General features: G+C 44.6%; 1 long non-coding RNA gene across 1 annotated transcript; it reads right to left on the reverse strand.

Moving 5' to 3' along the window:
- Nucleotides 1-2,718: 2,718 nt before the first annotated feature.
- On the reverse strand, nucleotides 2,719-14,168 carry LOC128588379 (uncharacterized). The gene is made up of 2 exons (XR_008380766.1): nucleotides 13,864-14,168; nucleotides 2,719-2,932 (listed from the first exon to the last, which is right to left on the reverse strand). It is a non-coding gene; the product is annotated as an uncharacterized LOC128588379 (long non-coding RNA).
- Between the last annotated feature and the right edge of the window lie 4,159 nt (nucleotides 14,169-18,327).

Below are 18,327 nucleotides of genomic sequence, written 5' to 3' on the forward strand. Positions count from 1 at the left end.
TCAGGTCTTAACAACCCTATGAGGTACATACTGTATCATTCTCATTTTGTAGAAGAGGAAACCGAGGCATAGTAAGGCCAGATAAATTGTCCAAGGTCACCCAGCTAGTAAGTGGCCAGGGTGGCTTTCAAGAAATTTCAGACTGAAGAAATGCAAAGGGAAGCTGCTGGCATCTGGGCAGGGATTCGTCCCGCCACCCTCTCCTCTGAGGCAGCAAGCAGAGTTGCAGCTTGGTTCTAGAAGCATCTGGCAAACTCAGAAGAGCTGTATCCCTGCATTCTTTTGGCTTCAAGCAAACCAGCGTGCATGGGATCTGTCCCAGGAGTCCTCAAACTACAGCCCTTGGGCCACATGTGGCGGTGTGATTGTATTTGTTCCCGTTTAGTTTTTTTACTTCAAAATATATATGCGCAGTGTGCATAGGAATTTGTTCATAGTTTTTTTTTTTAAACTATAGCCCAGCCCTCCAACGGTGAGGGACAGTGAACTGGCCCCTTGAAAGAGGGAAGGAGGGAGGTGGGTGGGGCCTTGGTGTGTGTCACACTTTATGGGGGCAAGACATGATTGCAAGAGGGACTTTACCTAACAATTGCAATCAGTGTAACCTGGCTTACTGTACCCTCAATGAATCCCCAACAATAAAAAAATAATAATAATAATAAAAAAAAAAAAAGTTTGAGGACGCCTAGCACATGACTGATAGAGTCATAGGAGGAGGGAGGAGGAAGAATCATATCAGACATCACAAATTATATCAGACTTGTGCTTCTCTCCGTCACTGTGAAGATTCACTGGGATGGAAAATTCTCTACTGCGTGTCAATGTCAAGACGATGAAGATGCCATTGTGTACTGTCAGTAGGCAGAGAGGAGAAGAAACAGTCACGGGGAGGTCAAGTTTTCAGAAAACAATAGGAATTGAGTAAGCAGGGTTACAAAATTCAGCCTCACTGGATGGTATGTACCCCGGAAGTTATGTTGATTAACGCTTTTATATCACAGATGGGAAAATCACATCTTGGTGAGGGAAGTGCCGCTGTTGGTGAGCAGAGCCCAAGCCCGGACCTCGAAGCTCTGCCCCCAGTCTTGAGCACATCTCACGCCGCAGCCTGCCCTCTCAAACTGAAAGGAAAGGAAAGGAAACGCCAAGCTAGCATTCTTTCCCAATGCCTTCTTTCCCTCAGACATAGCCTGGTTGGAACTCAGCAAGAACAGCAGGAAGGTGAGGAGCCCTAGTCACCAAAGGTGGAAAGAATCCCAAATGTTAGGCTGCCGCAGATCCCAACTCTCCTGCTCACTCACAGACTCTCAAACAGACAGGACATGTGACTAAAGGGAGAGGATCCACGGCTGACCAGGAACGAGGGAGTTGGAGGTGAGGCTGTGGGGGCTGATTCTGAAACTAGAGGGAAGGGCCACAGGCGTCTGGGGACAGGCTTGGCCAAGGGCACTCAGGACACAGACAGCTTTTCTATCCCCTTCATCAGCTCTGTCCCCTCCACACATTCTCACAGCCCAGCTGGTGCAGGGACATGAGCGGGCAGAGTGTCCCAGCCCTGAGCTCGGGCTGTCAGTTCTCTAGTAATGAGTAAGTCAAGTCCCGCTTCAGAGTGGCCCCCTGGCCTGGGTTTTAACAAGAGCAGCAGGTGGGACCAGAGGACAAGATGGAAGCATCCCAACTTTTGGTTTTCTGTTCACAAAGAGATTATAACCAGGATTACTGTCTTACACTGAGTAAGCCCGGAGAGTTATCACTGAAATGCAGGATTCTGGGAGTGAAAAAATGACATTATCTCAGTAGTGAGAGATACAAGAGAGAGGAGCTTATTTTCTACCCAGATTGGAAGGTGACACCTCGGTGACCCTGAGATTGAGGTCATAACCACCCACTTGGCTTGGCTTTAACTTGGTTTAAAATAAGCCTGCAGAAATGGTGGAAGGCAAGACACGCAAGGTGTTACCCTTGAACACAACCCCTGGGGTAGCACAGAAAGCATCAAGCTTATCAAATTGTCTCCATTTCTTTAACAGAACCAGGCTGTATTGGAGACACCAAAAAGAATGATTGCCCTGGCAACCCCTGTAAGGCCCCTAAGAGGCTCTCAAAATTCCCTTTTTCCTATTTATCTTGGTAATGAATTCTCCGAGCCTTTGGCCTGCCTGTTCAGTTATCTCTCCACACCCCTGACAAAAGCATAGCTCTGGGGAAAGATAATATTTTCATAATCAAATGAGTATCAGTGAGATCCGCACAGCATGTTCTGACATTTTTTAATGACTTGATTCTTTAGTAGCTTCTCTTAGGAAAAAGCCTTTGGGTGTGATATGAATATGAAGGAATCTTCTGGATTTATTCAACTCATCACTTTTTTTTAAACTTTAATAGTTGACTACCGGAACCCTTCAACTTTCTAGCTTTTTCTACCTAAAAGACAACTTCAGGAGGAAAGTTGAACAATTCTTTGGAAGATTTGGTCAGTTTCAACTTCTAGTTTGAATCTTCAGGCAGAAATGTTGAGGGTTTGGGAAGAGCTGAATTAGAATCTCTGCACATCACCTATCCTCTCTGTGGCAGTTTTCAAGGCTCTAAAATGGAGATTATCATAGTACCTTCCTCATAAAGACATTATGGGGATTACGGAAAATAATGACCACAGCGTGTCTGACACAGAGCCAGCTCAATAACTCCCAGATTCTCTTTCCCATAGAAAGCAAATGATTACCTCGAATTTCCATTTTATTTTGCCTTCATAGGCACGGCCTCTAAACTTTCCAAATGTCACAGGGGCAGCTGGAACAGTGAACAAACAGCCTCTCTGGGTAAAATGAAGCTAACAGGAACCATGCATTGTCAGTTGGAAGGAGAAGTTGGCTCGGTGATGACGGCATTCGTTTCCCAGGGCCGCTGCAACAAATCACCACAAACTGGGTGGCTAAAGAAAAGCAGAAATTCACTCTCTCAGGGTTGTGGAGGCTAAGGGCCTAAAATGACGGTGTCAGCAGGGGTGATTCCCTCTGGAGGCTCTGGGGAGAATCTGTGCCGTGCCTCTCCCAGCTTCTGATGACAGCTGGCAACCCTGGGCAGTGCTTGTGTCTGCATGAATCCAATTGCTGCTCTGTCTTCACATAGCCTTTTCCTCCGTGTGTGTGTTCTCAAATATTCCTCTCTTTTCTCTTACAAGTAAACCAGTCACTGGACTTAAGACCCACCCTACATCTAGGATGATCTCATTTTGAGATCCTGGACTTAATTATACCTACAAAGACCCTATTTCCCAAAACAGTCACATTCACAGGCATCAAGGGTTAGGAGTTGGAGAAACTTTTCTGGAGAACACTATTCAATCCATTTCAATTACTATGGGCTCTTCAAATAAAATACAGTAGAACCTTTATAAGTTGACCACACAAAGAACTATAACAAACTGGTTAACATATGGAGCCTGTCAACATAAGGAACTTCCATTCAGTACATAGGTGCATGTCTGGTCTATGTAAATTAGGTCAACTTAAGGGGGTGGTCAATATAGGGAGGTGGTCAGCTATGGAGGTTCTACTGTTTTCACCACTTCACTGCAGGAATGACATGACTTCTGAGCAAGCATTTTTTTATTTTCCACTGATTTTTGACACCTAGAATCATTTTAAATCTCAATAGAAGATGGTGGCAAATCAACTCATGCTGGTAATTTTGAAAATTCAACTTCCAATTTCTCAATTCTAGTTAAGGATGCTATCATAGGCAGAATTATGACCTGCCAAAGATGTCCTTGTCCTAATTCCTGGAACCTATGGACATGTTATCTTATGTAACAAAAGGGAATCAAGTCTGCAAGAGAACTGAGGCTGCTAACCAGCTGCCTTTCAGATAGGAAGATTATCCTGGATTACTCATGTGGGCCCCGCGTCATCACAAGGGTCCTTAGAAGTGAAAGACAGAGGCAGGAGAGGAGGGCAGGGCGATGCAATGAGAGAAGACTTGTCTCAGGCTCTGAAGACTGAGGAAGGGGCCACAAGGCAAGGAATCTTTTCAGGTCCACACAAAAAGAACAGACATTACAGTTGGGTCACAAGTGCAACGAGAGGGTAAAGTGTCAGCTCTGTAAGTGTGCAAGTGAATGACAAGTATGATTCTTGAGTTTTCTTCTTCATCCTTTTCTTATAGGTCCCTTTCTGCCCTGGCCTTCCTTCTCCCAGAGAGAGTCTTAAGAATCAAAAGGCCTAACAATTCCAGCCGTCCTGCTTGACAAATTGGAATGGAAGTCAGCAACTGTTTTCCCTCCAGCGTCCTCTGAGAAATCCATCCAACTACACGTTCCTAGCCATCCCTGGCTTTCAAAGCTCTAATGTCCAAATACCAAGTGGCACATGCCATGTACAGGACGTTAGCTTCAGGAAGCACTGAGAGGGCTGAGAGGGGAGGAGAGAGCCCCTGGAGGGAAAGGAGCCAAAGCTATTTAGCTAGAAGAGACGTGAATGACATGGGCTCAGCTGGCTCTAGGGATAGACAGGCGAAGTGGATTGTGTTTCTGTGGGGCAAGGGACAGACAGAGTGGACCTATGCTGATCAGAAGCATTTGGCTCAAACATTCAAAAAGACTCTAGTGTGTGTGTCTGTGAGAGAAAGAGAGACAGAGAGAGAGTCTTGGTCTGTTTTCCAGGCTAGAATGCAGTAGCGTCATCATAGCTCATTGCAGCCTCAAACTCCTGGGCTCAAGCAATCTTCCTGCCGCAGCCTCCAGAGTAGCTGGGACTACAGGTGTGCACCGTGACTGTGATGTTAATGTCAGCGTCTGGGAAGAACCCAGTCTCTGCTTCAAGGTAGAGCCTTGTCATTGTGTTCTCTGGATTAGGCAAACACTGTGCCCATGTTCTCGCTACTTTCCTCCATCTTTTTTATAAGGTGGTAATTTCATGGGTGAGAGCAGAACACTCCTGGTCTAATTACCTCCCAATGGCCTCATCTTTTAATACTGTTGCACTGGAGCCTAAGTTTCTGAGCATGCGTTTTATTAATTTTGTTAATTAATTTATTACTTTAATATGAAGGTATAAATTTTAGGTTACATTGTCCTCACTTCCAGTTCCATTGGTAGAAGAGCCCCTCATGCAGGGGGCGTGTCATACACACTCACAATGTGCACATTAGGTGAGATCCCCCCTCATGCCCTTCCTCCTCCTGCCATATGTCCTTCCCAATCCCCCCTCCTGCTTCCCTGTACTCCCCCAACTGGACTATATTAGTGTTTTAGTGTTCTTATTAACATGTCATTGTTTATATGTTGATTTCGTATTAGTATGGAGTACATTGGATATTTATTTTTCCATTATTGCAATACTTTACTAAGAAGAATGTATTTCAGTGTAGAAGTGTTCCCTTCTCTCCACATCCACACCAGCATCTGGTGTTTTGGGACTTTGTGATGTGGGCTACTCTTGCCGGGGGGTTAGTTGATATCTTAGAGTGGTTTTGATTTGCATTTCTCTGATGATTAAAGATGATGAGCATTTTTTCATATATTTTTTGGCCATTGGCCTGTCACCCTCCAAGAAGTTTCTGTTCAAATCTCTTGCCCACTTATAGAGAGGGTTGTTCGCAGTTTTCTTATTGTTTAATTTGAGTTCTCTGTAGATTCTAGTTATCAGGCCTTTGTCAGATTCATAACATGCAAAAATCTTCTCCCATTCTGAAGGCTGTTTGCTTTGTATGTGGTACTCTGAGCTGTGCAAAGCTCTTTAGCTCAATCAAGTCCCCTGAGCATGCATTTTAAAGGGAACAGAAGCATTTACCTGGGTGGAGGGAATATCCATCCCATGGAATAGTACTCGGCAATGTAAAGGATGAGTACTGACCCTAACAACAACCCGTAGTTGAGCTTCAAAAACACTGGGCCATGGGAGAAAGCCAAATACAAAGGTCATCTGTTGTGTGGTTCCATCATCAAAGAACTCTACCAACAGCAAAACTAGAGACATGAAGTAGACAGAGATTGTCTGAGCTGGGGGAAAGAGAAGGGAGTTAACCATGAACAGGCACGACAGGGAACTTCGGGGACGGAGGGGAGTGGTGATGGCTGCATAGCTGTATAAATCAACTAAAAAATCATCCAGCTTGTTACTTACAATAGGTAAACTCCACAGTTTGCAAATTATACCTCAGTAAAAGTGAGTGGAATATGAAAGTGGCAAAATGGAGATTTCCTACATCACGTCCCTGAAGATCTAACAAATGTTTTTGTTGAATACACACCTGCTTGTTCAACAGTCTTAGCAGAAAATTCCTAAAAAGAATGATCCTGAAGGTGGTGGATTTGGAAACTTTTACCCCAACTTAGGGGTGGGCTGGGTCAAGACAACCTTGTAAAGTAGGTGACTTTGTCTCCCTTCTGTCACCTGTCCTGTCCTCTGGGTTAGTACTTATGGCCACCGAGGTTCACCCTTTCTGTGTCCCTTGTCCTCAAGTGGGTAAGAGTTAGACAGACATGAATTCAAATGGGCAAGGTCCTCACTCCCTGAGAGGGAGTTTCTGCCTCGGAGGTGCAGATAAGAAAGCCAACCTCATCTTGCCAATGGGTGGGAAAATGAGATCAAAGCATGTGAAACACCTACTCGTGCGCCAAATGTAGGAGCTGCTGACAGAGGTCGGCTTTCAGCCCCTGCCATCCTCTGTCACCAAACCTGTGGCCAGGAAAGAGGGTGCTGATGGTCACTGGCACCTGCGGAAATGAGACTGAATCCTTTTCTGCGATTGAAACCTCTCTTTTCAGAGTAGAAGAAAGGTTTTACCCCACTGAAGGGAAAGGTGGGTGCAGGCCAGCCTCCCTCCAGCTCTTCCTCAAACTCCTGTGACTCCTGTGACTCACTCAACCCCTTCTTGGTTGCTCACCAACAGTTTTGGAAAGAAGCCAATTCTGGCAAATCAAAAATGACACTTTCCCATCGTGAAGTGCTAGGTGCTCTCTGTCACAGGGTCCCAATGAGGGTAGGTGCTCTATTTTCAGATTAGAGCAGCAGAAGGCCAAGGACACAGCCACAGTCATCCAAACGTCATCTGCCTATACATTATTGTTACTGAGAATGATGGTGTACACAGAGCTGGGGCTAGGGTGAGGCCAGCAAGGCGCTTAGGGTGCAGTATTGAAGGAGGCACTCTCGGGTGTCAGCCTAGCCCTGTGTGACCCTGAGACTGACTTCCTACTTGAGGGTGAGCTCCAGGGCATGGCATTAGGGGGGCACTAACTCATGCAAGTTCAGGCAGGTCTGGGGCATGTGTCTCCTACACGTTCACTGCAGACACCTCACTCACCTTCTTTGCAGCCCTACTGCAGAGGGCCTGCACCCACGCCCAGATGCTGAAGGTAGAGCAGCAGCTACACCATCAACTAGCTGTGCGCCCTCAGTAAGTCCACACCCCTCCTTTCTTACCTGCCTTGGCTCTATGATTCTAGGGCTACGTTGTTTGTCTCAGCAACAGAGCAAAACAGATGGAAATATGGGTTACCTAGATCCATTAGGTCCCAGCTCACATTTCCCATCTTCACAGAAGCATTCCCTGGCCACGTAGACCCCCTCTCCCCAGTCATATTATATCAGCAACTTACTCATTTTATTTACAGCAGTTATCACAAATCCTTTTAGTTTATTGTTTTATATCAGGCAGGATAGCCTAGATTATGGTGCACTAATGAACAACCCTCCAATCTCAGGTGCTTAAACGATAGAGGTTTCTAGCATTCTCACACCACCTATTGGCTGCAGGGAGGCTGGGAGGCTGGGCCCAGGAACCCCATGGAGCACTGCTTAGGTCATGGCGCCAGAAGGAAGAGAGAGCTCCAGGGAGCCTCACTGCACTGCTCAGCCCAGAAGGGGTGCACATCACTGTCATGCTTGGCTCACTGGCTGGGACTAGTCAAGGCCTCCACCGACCCAGAAGAAGCCTGGATGTGCCCTCCTGCCTTGTGCCTGCCACACAGAGACCTGAGGGGTCAATGTGCAGCCCTAACGCCTCCCGCTTTATGTATGTGGCTTGGTCTGTTTCCTTTGACTAGACAGCCCAGAGCAGGATGGTCCATCTTGTTCATCATTACATACCCAGTGCTAGCACCTCGTTGGTGCTAATAACTGTCTGTTGCCTGACTGGATGGTTCTGGTATTTTAGGATTGGTGACCAAGACTGTGGATGGATGAATGTCTCCTCCCTGCAAACTGCTCAGCTCCTGAAGGATGCAGGGCCCAGCTTCCCCCGTCAACTGGATTGTCCTCAAAGGGGAGGAAAAATTATTCTAACTGCTGCTTTTCCTAATTTTCTCCTTGATTGCCAACTGTACAGGCAAATGAACAAGAAGGGTAAGGAGAGTGGTACAGTGGCAATCAGTGATCTGAAATCTCTTTGTAGTTTTACTCTTCATCTTAAAAACTCATGTGAATTTCATGTTTTGTTCCTTGTTATATTCATGGTAGTAAATAATAAGAAAAATCCAAGTTGTAAAATATCCTTCCTGAACACGTGTCATGCTTCTTGTGGGTTTCAGGGTTCCCCTGAGAACCTGCCCACCTCCACCCCAGCATGATTTGCTCCCAGCCAGGAAACCCAGCTTTCAGCCTCCTTAAGTATCTGCTGGGCCGTAAGGCTTAAACTTAATGCATTAGAAACATCCTCTCTGTTCCCTTCCCACCCCCCGATTTACTCAGGAACTGTGGTGACTCTATCTCTGATGGGGATGTAATTCCAATTATATGTGGGATTTGCCTTTTTCTAATGAAATTAAGAAAAGATGGTGATAGAGACCTCATTTTGTCCCCACGGATTGATGAACTAAATTCTTCTAATCCAGGGTTTCTGAAACATTTTTTTTCCCATGACCCACACTAATGGACACAGTTGGCAACCTCTTTCAGGCTGGCGCACCCACAAGCCAACTGCTAAAGATCCCAGCTGCCTCCAACTCTGCAGAATTGCCCTTGGCTGAACTGGAGCTGCCTTTCTGGAAGGTTCTACACTCCTCTTTCTCCGAGCAGTTGTAGCCCCTGACTAGTTGTGGACACCAAGGGGCATAGGATGGCCCCTCCCTCAGGCAGCACCAACTCTGTGGGACAGTGCAAGCTTCAGGGCTCATCCAAGGTCGGGCTCACAGCACACTCGTGCTCAATCTGGATCCACCTGCTCAACCCCAGCCCCATCCAGCTTTTCTCAAACCCCCTTTTTTCTAAGAGCACTCCCTAAACACATCACATATGCCTAAATCTCTTTTCTTGAGCTCTGCTTCCAGACAGCCTGACTTAAGGCAGCACCCAACACACACACACACACACACACATTTGGAATAAAATTTCAAGTAAACAATACTCACATTTCATGTGATATATACACTCTGCTATTTTCTATATTACTCTCTTGGCTTTTTATAATTGCTTATTTATGACCCTCCATTTGCTTTCATAACCCACAGAAGGTCACAGTTCTACAGTTCGAAAGACATTGCACTTTAAAAGTAATTAGAAAAGATAAAAAAATAAACTCAAAACACTACACTAATCCCTCTAAATTAGCCTTCCGGAGGCCTGCGCTCAGCAACTGGGAAGGTTAGGGGAGGACAGAGTGAAGGGAATCTGTCTCACACTGGGCACTGAGGGTTTTGAGACTCGGGATATTTATTCTCCTGGGGCTGAGCATGCAAAGGGGCCCTAACCTGCCACTGCCTCCTGACGCGGGGAAAGGCACCAACCTCCCTTCACGGTCTCCTTCCCCTCACAAATGCCCTTACCTCTGGGCTTTAATAAGAAATGTGGGTTGCAAGGAGATAAAGCAGTTTGTGACCTTGTCTAAGTGCACAGTGATGTATATAAAGAAAAGTTTGCTGTCTGTGATGCCAGAATTGAAACTACCCCAAATGACCACCACTAAGTGAACTAGGCAAGGGAGTTCATGTGTCCATTAAGAATAATGACATAGGTTATCTAAGGACAGAAATTTTTCCACGATACACTAAGTGCAAAAATCAACTGGCCCTACAGGTCTCCAATATAATTCCTTTTTTATTTTTTAGAAGTTAGTATGTGTATAGTTAAAAATATGGAAAAACATATTCAGAATCATTTGCAGTATGCATCTGCAGAGGAATGATTACAGGAGACTTCCTCTTGCTTTCCAAGCCATCCATTTTCATAGCGTTTGAACTTTTTACTGCAAGTGTGAATTACTTTTGAGATGAGAAAAAGCAATAATCGTTCGTTTTTAAAAGACAAAACACAAAGAGAAGCTATTTATAAGGCAGCAGCGCACGTTCCTTTGAAGGTACAATAGCAGTCCTTCACAGGTAAAGTGTGCGTTCCAGAGCCCGAGATAGGAAGCGTTTCTGTTAAGTTCATGCTCTTGGGCAACATCTTCTTTTCCACCATATAGAAATATTAGATAAAGAGCAAATGGAGGGAACTGATAAACGGCAGTGAGGCTTGCAAATGAGATAAACGTCCCTGTGTGGAGAAGATAAGGAGGACCCCCTAGCAGCAGTAGGACTGGGGCCAGGGCCTCTGGGCCAGTTCTAGAAGCAGGTGAAGGTGTTGGGTCCCACAGGGAAAAGGCGGGTGACAAGGTGTGCAGAGGTTGGCGAGTTCTTAAAGTTTCTAGAAGGCTGTCTGGAGTACTGGTTGGTTGGTTGGTTGGTTGAAATCAGGGGTTTGTTAGCCTGACTGCATCTTAAAATCACTTGGGGGCTTTTAAAAAAAGTACCATTGCCCAGAAATTATGACTCCAATATACATCCAGGATTAAAACCATGTAGAGACTTGGGGCTCAGGGGTCCAGGGATGCAGACACAGACTCCACCCAGGTAGTCAGGAGGTGAGATTCGGGATTTACCCCTTATCTCCCCAGAGTGGGCTTTTCTAGCTATCAGTAAGACCAGCATCGGGACTAGAGACCCCAGGGAGGAAGCGGGTCAAAGAGGGAGCCAAACAGCAAAACAGCCAAACCTTTAGGGTGAGGTAAAGAGACAGAAATAGAGACAGGGGAAATGTTCATCGTGGGGAAATGAATACATGAGATTATATAACACAATAGTATAGCAGCGAATATCCGTAACCCAGCACTGACATGGCTCCAACATGGATATCCCTCAAAAACAGAATGGTTAGCCTTGAAAAACAATTTTCAGCATGGTTTATGTTTATTTAAATATTAAACTATAGGAAACAGAGAGTAAATACTGTTTGATGGCTACATATATGTACTAAAAGGATAAAAGTGTCTGTGACACTCTTAACACATAGACTTTAGGCCAGGGGTTACCCTTGGAGAGGGAGGAAGGGGCACAGGGCTGGAGAGGGTGCTCAGGAAACAACAAACAGAAACAAACTGTATGTAGGGACAACAGCAACCTGGGTGGAATCCAAGGGCGTCACGGTGTGTGTAAGAAGCCGAAGTGTTAGGAGGTCACATGTTCTATTATTCTACTTAGGACACGGGTGAAAAGACAAAACTATAGTGATGGAGAACAGTGATTGTCTGGAGGAGGATGTGGTTACAAAGGGATAGTGCCCTGGTGGTTCAGGGGGGACGGGACTCTTCTGTATCTGATCGTGGTGCCAATGACACCAATCTACATATGTATGAAAATTCATAGGACTGGATTTCACAATGATAGAACAGAATGATGGTTTCCAGTTCGATGGATATGTAGTTTCAGTTTGGGAAGATGAAAAAGTTCTAAAAATAGGTGGTGGTGAATGTACAATAATGTGAATGCACTTAATGCAACGGACACTTAAAAATGTTTAAGTTGGTAAAATTTTGTCACGTAAATTTTACCACAAGAAAAATACTTTAAAAATTCAACAAAGGAGAAAAAGCCAATTTTATTACATGCCAAATTTTTAAAAACAAAAAGGAAAATCGGAAGCAAATATTGCAAATTATTATCATATAATATATATATTTTTGAGACCAAGTCTCAAGGTGTCACCCTGGGTAGAGTGCTGTGATGTCATAGCTCACAGCAACCTCCAACTCTTGAACTCAAGTGATCCTCTTGCCTCAGTTTTTTATTTTTAATAGAGACAGGGTCTCGCTTTTGCTCAGACTGGTCTTGAACTCATGAGCTCAAGCAATCCACCTGGCTCGGCCTCTCAGCAAATTATTATCATATATTACAGCTGGATGATACTTATACTCATGTCTGTTGTTCAATTTTTTTAACTTCTCTGAATGTTTAAAATGTCTTAGTAATTTTTTCATAGTTTAAGGTAAAATCACAATTTTAGGACTGCAGGAAGTTTTTGAGATGATTTGCTTCAAATTCCTTACTTGAATGGAGTAAAACTGAGTTTTTGTAGCTAAAACTCCTGACTCCCAGTCCATTGTTTTAACCACACCAATGATTTGTACCTGAAATTTCTAACTGATAATGATGTCAAGCTTCTTCAACTTAGGAAGGTTTAGGAGGTGCAAAGAACCACGAAAAGTGTGCTGGACTTTTCCTCATCCATAGGAAAGTGTTTCTACATAATCAGAATAGCCAATAAGTATTCTCAAGAACAGAATTAAAATTTAATCAGCAGCTCTCTTCAGAAGAATTGTTAAAATAATTTTAAAAGAAAAAACTCATAAGAATAATGTGTCAATTTTACTGAGATATTCTAATTGATCTCATAAGACACTTTAATCTGTTTCGTGTCATCTCTGCATCTCCCCATCTTTGTTCTCGCCCCCACTCTCCTCCCATCTAAAAACGACCTCATGATGAATAGCTCCCGTGACCTCCTCTCACCCCCCCCCAATCTAATCTTGAGTGAAGGTTGCTGTAATTGGAACTGACTTTCTTTAGAAAGTAGTACTCTGGAAAATTCTAGGGTGAAAAAAAAATCTTCTGCCATTGCATCTGCAGGGTTCTTGGTCGTAAGCAACAGAACTGACTGGCAAAGCCAGAAAACCCCACCTGGAAGCAGCAGGATGCAAAGATGTGAGGACACCCAGCCAAGGGCCCCAGCGGGAGGACTCTGCCTGGGATACACCTGGGGTGGGTACCATTGCCTCCAGAGGGGTCTGCACCTTGCTGCAGCCATCAGAAAGAATTGCTCAGCTGACGGAATGAATGTCTTTGGCAGGTCATCCCAGGGAGACTGAGGTTTCTGGGTATGGGTAACCAGTGGGCTGAGCCTAGATCCCCAGCCCATTCTCTCTAGCATTCTCTGCCAGGAGCTTCTTTAAAGGCAGTGGCAGCCCCACACTCCAACACGCACACAGTGACGACACTCCCTACCAAGCAGGGAGAGAATTCAGCGCTGAGTAGCAAAACAAGGGAGGACTGTCTGCCCTAGTAGATTTCCACCAGCTTCCCAAGATCCACACGCTCCCCCTTTCCTTCTTTGGATTCTCCTCGCCTTTGCTCCCACCTAAAGCTAGGCCACTCGCCTTCACACAGCCAAAAACGTACTCGGCCTTGCCCCAGAGGGCCGTCCCCACCTGGCACCTTAGAAACTCCTGCTTCTACTTAGCTCTCTTCAGTCACTTCTCCACCCAACAACTGGAACGACTGCTTTAGCACCTGCAGCAGGTCTGGCCACTCCTCTGCCAAAAGTTACTCCGAGAAAAAGCCAAATCTTCGCAGTGGTCACCTGGGCCCTACATCATTGTCCCTCCCAGCCGTCAGACCTCAACTCCTGGTATTCTCCCTCTCGCTCTGCTCAGAGACAGGCTCAGAAGAAGGGGCAGGAGCCAAGAGACGTGAGGTAGCAAGGAGTGCAGCCCAAGGCCAAGCTGTGCCATGGCAGAAGCGGCCCGTGGGGACAGCAAAGCTGAGCTCCTGGGGAGCCGGATTTCTCCGTGGAGGCCACAGTGATCTGGTGCCAGCCCCTCAATCTCCGTTACCTGCCAATCAGTGGAGCCCTGGGTCTTTCTCCACTTGATGGTGGCCGGCTTTCCAGAGGTATCTCGTGTGGCTATCTGCTCCCAGCTGCATGGAGCTTGCTCTGCCACAGTTCTCACTGATCCCCAAGTGCACCGTGTCCCCTCATCACGCTGAGCCTTTGCACAGGGTTTCCCCATGCTCTTCCTCCCTCAGTGCCTGTACCAGCCTGAAAACTCCTACACTCTCTTCAAGACCCTGTGAAATATCCTCTCCTATGGAAGACTTTTCCTAAACCCCAGGCACACTGTGTTCCCACAGCACCCAGGCAACATCTCTATTAGAGCCCTGATTGGGTTATTTTGTAACCCTTATATCAGTTTTCACCTTTGCCTTCTTCACTAGAGTGTTATCTTGCAGAGGGCAAAGTCTATGTCTAATTTATAGTAATGAAATAATTCATTAACAGGGTCAGTCTAACCTCAAGGATAGGACCTGATCATGTGCCCCAATGCAGAGACATGAGCATGTTTAATAAATGCTAAATAAATGACTTAAGGAATAGATAAAAACCTAGAAAGCTGGGAATTACTTCATGGTGCCTCTTACTGGATTCCAGTACTATCAGGCAAAAATCTGCTGAAATCAGATCAACCTTTCGTTTGAACCTGAGAAGCCACAGGGCAGACATTCTAATACTTCATCTCCCACACTTGAACAAATGTTTTCAAGCCTAATGAACTTACAATGCTTTTTGCCAGCTCTCGTTTCCTCCAATCAATGGGAAGAGAAAAGCTCATAATGACACTCACATGACTTTTGCCCACACTGGCAGCCTGTAAAGTCTTCTTTATTCATTTACTACACTTGTCATAACAAAGTACTGCAGACGGTGGTTTAAACAACAAACTTTTTATACCATTGTCTGGAAGCTGAAAGTTCCAGATCAAGGTGCCAGCAGAGCTGACTTCCTCTGTAACCTCTGTCCTGGCCTGGCAGCTGTCTGCCCTCTGACTCCCTCTTCACAGGGTGGTTGATCTGTGCACAGGCATTCCTGGTGTGTCGTATCCTCCCTTATTACAAGGACACCAGTCACACTACATTAGGGTCCACTCTAATGAGCTCATGTCAGCTTAGTTACCTCTTTGGGGGCCTCATCTCTAAAAACAGACACATTCTGAGGTACTGGGGGTTATGGGTTCAACAAACAAATTTGGGGACACAATTCAGTCCATCACATCTTCCAAGCCAGCATTCTGCCTCAGATAATAAAACCAAGAGTATCGTGGAGAGCCAAGGGGCACCTCCCTAATTCATTATTATTTCATTCATTCTCATTCCACCAATATTTAGTGACAGCCATTTACAAAATTGCATAGTGTATTGGGGTGTCCAACCTGTGCGTTATGGGCCACATGCTGATTTTGCGAGCACATTTTTTGCTTATCTGTAGTGTCAGTTAGCACAAAAAGTACATGCAGACATTTATTTTGCTCATCAGCTTTTATTAGTGTTTGTGTGTTTAACATGTGGCCCAAGACAACTCTTATTCTTCCAATGTGCGGCAGAAAAGAAAAAAGGTTGGACACCCCCACAAAGTGATCTTTCCAAAATGCATTTCTGATCATCTCTCCCTTCAGATGGAAACTCCTAAACTTTTCCCCATGTCCATAAGAGAATACCAAAACCTGAGCATGGTACACAAAATATTCCAAGACCTGAAATCTGCCTACCTCCCCAGCTAGAATTGCCTCACATGCCTTTTGCTCCAGCTAAAATACTGGAGTAGAGTAGATCCACAAATGAGTTATGCTCAGCTGTTCCTGACTGTCTGATCCCAGGCAAAAAATGTACTTTATTCAACAAATACTTAATTTTCTTCTCCTTTCTAAAGCTGTGCAAGGCCCTGGGGCAGATAACATCTTATCATCAAAGATCTTCTAATTTGGAAGGAATGTCAGACAAGTAAACAAAAATTACATTGACATTTATAGACAATAGCGTATAGGTATATCCATAATGTGTCAGGAGCTCAGAGGAGAGTCTCCTTACACTTATAAAGCATAAGTTTCTCTAGTAAATTATTATCCCAACCTCCAAAATTAAACTGAAGGGAAGGCCAATGTATAACAGAACCCATATGTTGTGTTAATACAGTGCTGAAATGAATCAGAAATTTGGATCCAGGTAACAAGAATAAGTGACATCTTACATAACTAATGAAATGGAAATTGGTTACACACCCACCAAAGTATTCAGAGCCCTCAGATAGAAATTCAAATCACTTCTTGCTGGCATGAGTCTGTCTCTGGAGTGTTTTTAAAATGCACATATGAAAGTCACATGGGACCGCTGCTGTCCAAGTCACTCCACCAAGCTTGAGACAGTCTAGTTCATGAGTCACCTGAAGTTTGCACTCATAGTCTGATGATGTACTAAAATAGAAAAAAGCAACTTGCAGCAAACATTATTTATATTTTAAATCTTCCAGCATGTATCTCAAGAAGTTACCTGGTCCAGAAAGAAAACTGCACCTAAAGAAAAATGAAGAGAGAAAAAGAACTGGCTGCCAATATAATAGGCACTGAAACCTTCCCTCTAAAACTAAAGGCAAGGTATAATGTATGCCCCTTTGAATGCACAGTTGAGTTCATGATCAAGAGAAAGAAATTCCCCAGGGATACTGAAAAAAACCACATAAAGAAAAACAGTAAGTGATAGGATGAGGGGATATTGGATGAGGGGATACTGATACCGGTTCCTAGGACCTATGTGAAAACAGGAAAGGAGTCCTTGAGTCCATGCGAGGTGGGGAGTGGGAGGAAGGCCCCCACATAAAGCCAGAATCCTCGAAGGATGGCACCTTCAGAGAAAGGCCAACTAACAGTAATCTGTCCACTAGCTCGTAGAACAAGGACGTATGTCTTTACTCGCATTCTGGATAAGGAAAAGTATCAATTCTGATGAATAGATAAATTGAGGCATTTATGAATTTATTGCCTCTTAGCTTCATATTCACCTTTCAGTACCTGCTCTGTGGAATAGAGTGAACACCTTAAGCATTTCTCCTTTACAGTAGCATCACACCATGCTGCGTCAGCAGGGGGTGCTGGAGAGACATTGTGAGAAAGCGGGGGTCTCTCTGGCTCCCATGTGCTGGGTTGGGCTCCTTCTTGCCCCTGCTGTATGGTCAGCAGTGTGGGTGTGAAGGAACATCCAGTTGTGGTATGTACAGTGATGTCACCGTCCTGCCAGGCATATGCCCACCTTTCCAAAACCTGCCTGACACAGATAACACGTGCTCTAAACTTCACACCCACAATGGTGTCGTGAATCCCCCTGTGCACCCACCTAACAGCCTTGGTGCGGCTGCACCCCAGACAGTTGTTGCCTGCTTGCCCAGCAGCTGTGGATCAGCTCAAGTCTGACCACCCAGCAAACTCCTCTACCTTCTTGTGAGCTGCAAAACGTCTTTGCCAGTGAGTACTGGACCTGGGGGGGTCTCCCCTTCCACATTGGCCCTTCCTTGGGTACTCTCTTTCTCAGCTTTAGAGTTCAAATTTAGCCTTCTCTTTAACATCTTTTTACTCTCTTATCATAGCTTAATAATTGCTTATGTTAAACTAACTTATTTAAATGATTGCGTGGCTTCTGTCTCCTGATTAGACTCAGGCTAATATAGTGACAAATCAAAATCCCTGCCTTGTGCTTTACTAAGGGGTCACGTTTGTGTTACCCTAACACAAATGAACACAAAACAAAAGGATATTTCCTCAACATAGTTTGCATGGCATTTTCACAGACAAAAAAAAAAAAAAAACATGCTGAATATATAGACTCACAATCGGAAATTTTAAAATTCACTAAGAAACAATCCTTCAGGAGGAAGTGTTGTCTGACACAGTAATCAAGGGGCTTAGAACTACAGTAACTTCTGACCACACAGCAATCCGAAAGAAAAGATGCTAAGTATGCTTAAAAGATGTTGGTAAATTAGTAGAAAGGGAATGAATCGAAAAGTATAGATAGACTTGAAAAATAGTCGAATAAAACTTTAATAAATGAAAAAAAAAACCTGCTCAAAAAAATGAGCTAACTGCCTAATTAAACACAGCCATAGAGAAAATAGTGAACAAGAACAGAATGGTCTGCACAGAAATCAGCACAGAAGGTGAAAGGGATGGAAATATCTGGAAGATACATGGAGAAAAGAAGGAGAAGCTTTGAAGTACACATGGTAAAAGTTCTAGAGGGAGAAAACAGAATGAATTAAGAAGGCAATATTTGGAAAGAGAATGGGTGAGATTTTTCCAGAATTGGTAAAGACTTTCTGAAATCGACTCCACAGATGGTAGAAACACAGACTCTCAAACAAGATTAAAAACCCTTATACATTGCTTTGATACTCCAGACCAGAAGAAAAAGAAAGCCTTAAAAGCAACCAGAGACAGATTGCCTACAAATAATGGCTATACTGAGCAGAAATC

The sequence above is a fragment of the Nycticebus coucang genome, chromosome 6 (genome assembly GCF_027406575.1).
Source record: "Nycticebus coucang isolate mNycCou1 chromosome 6, mNycCou1.pri, whole genome shotgun sequence".
Taxonomy (NCBI): Eukaryota; Metazoa; Chordata; class Mammalia; order Primates; family Lorisidae; genus Nycticebus; species Nycticebus coucang.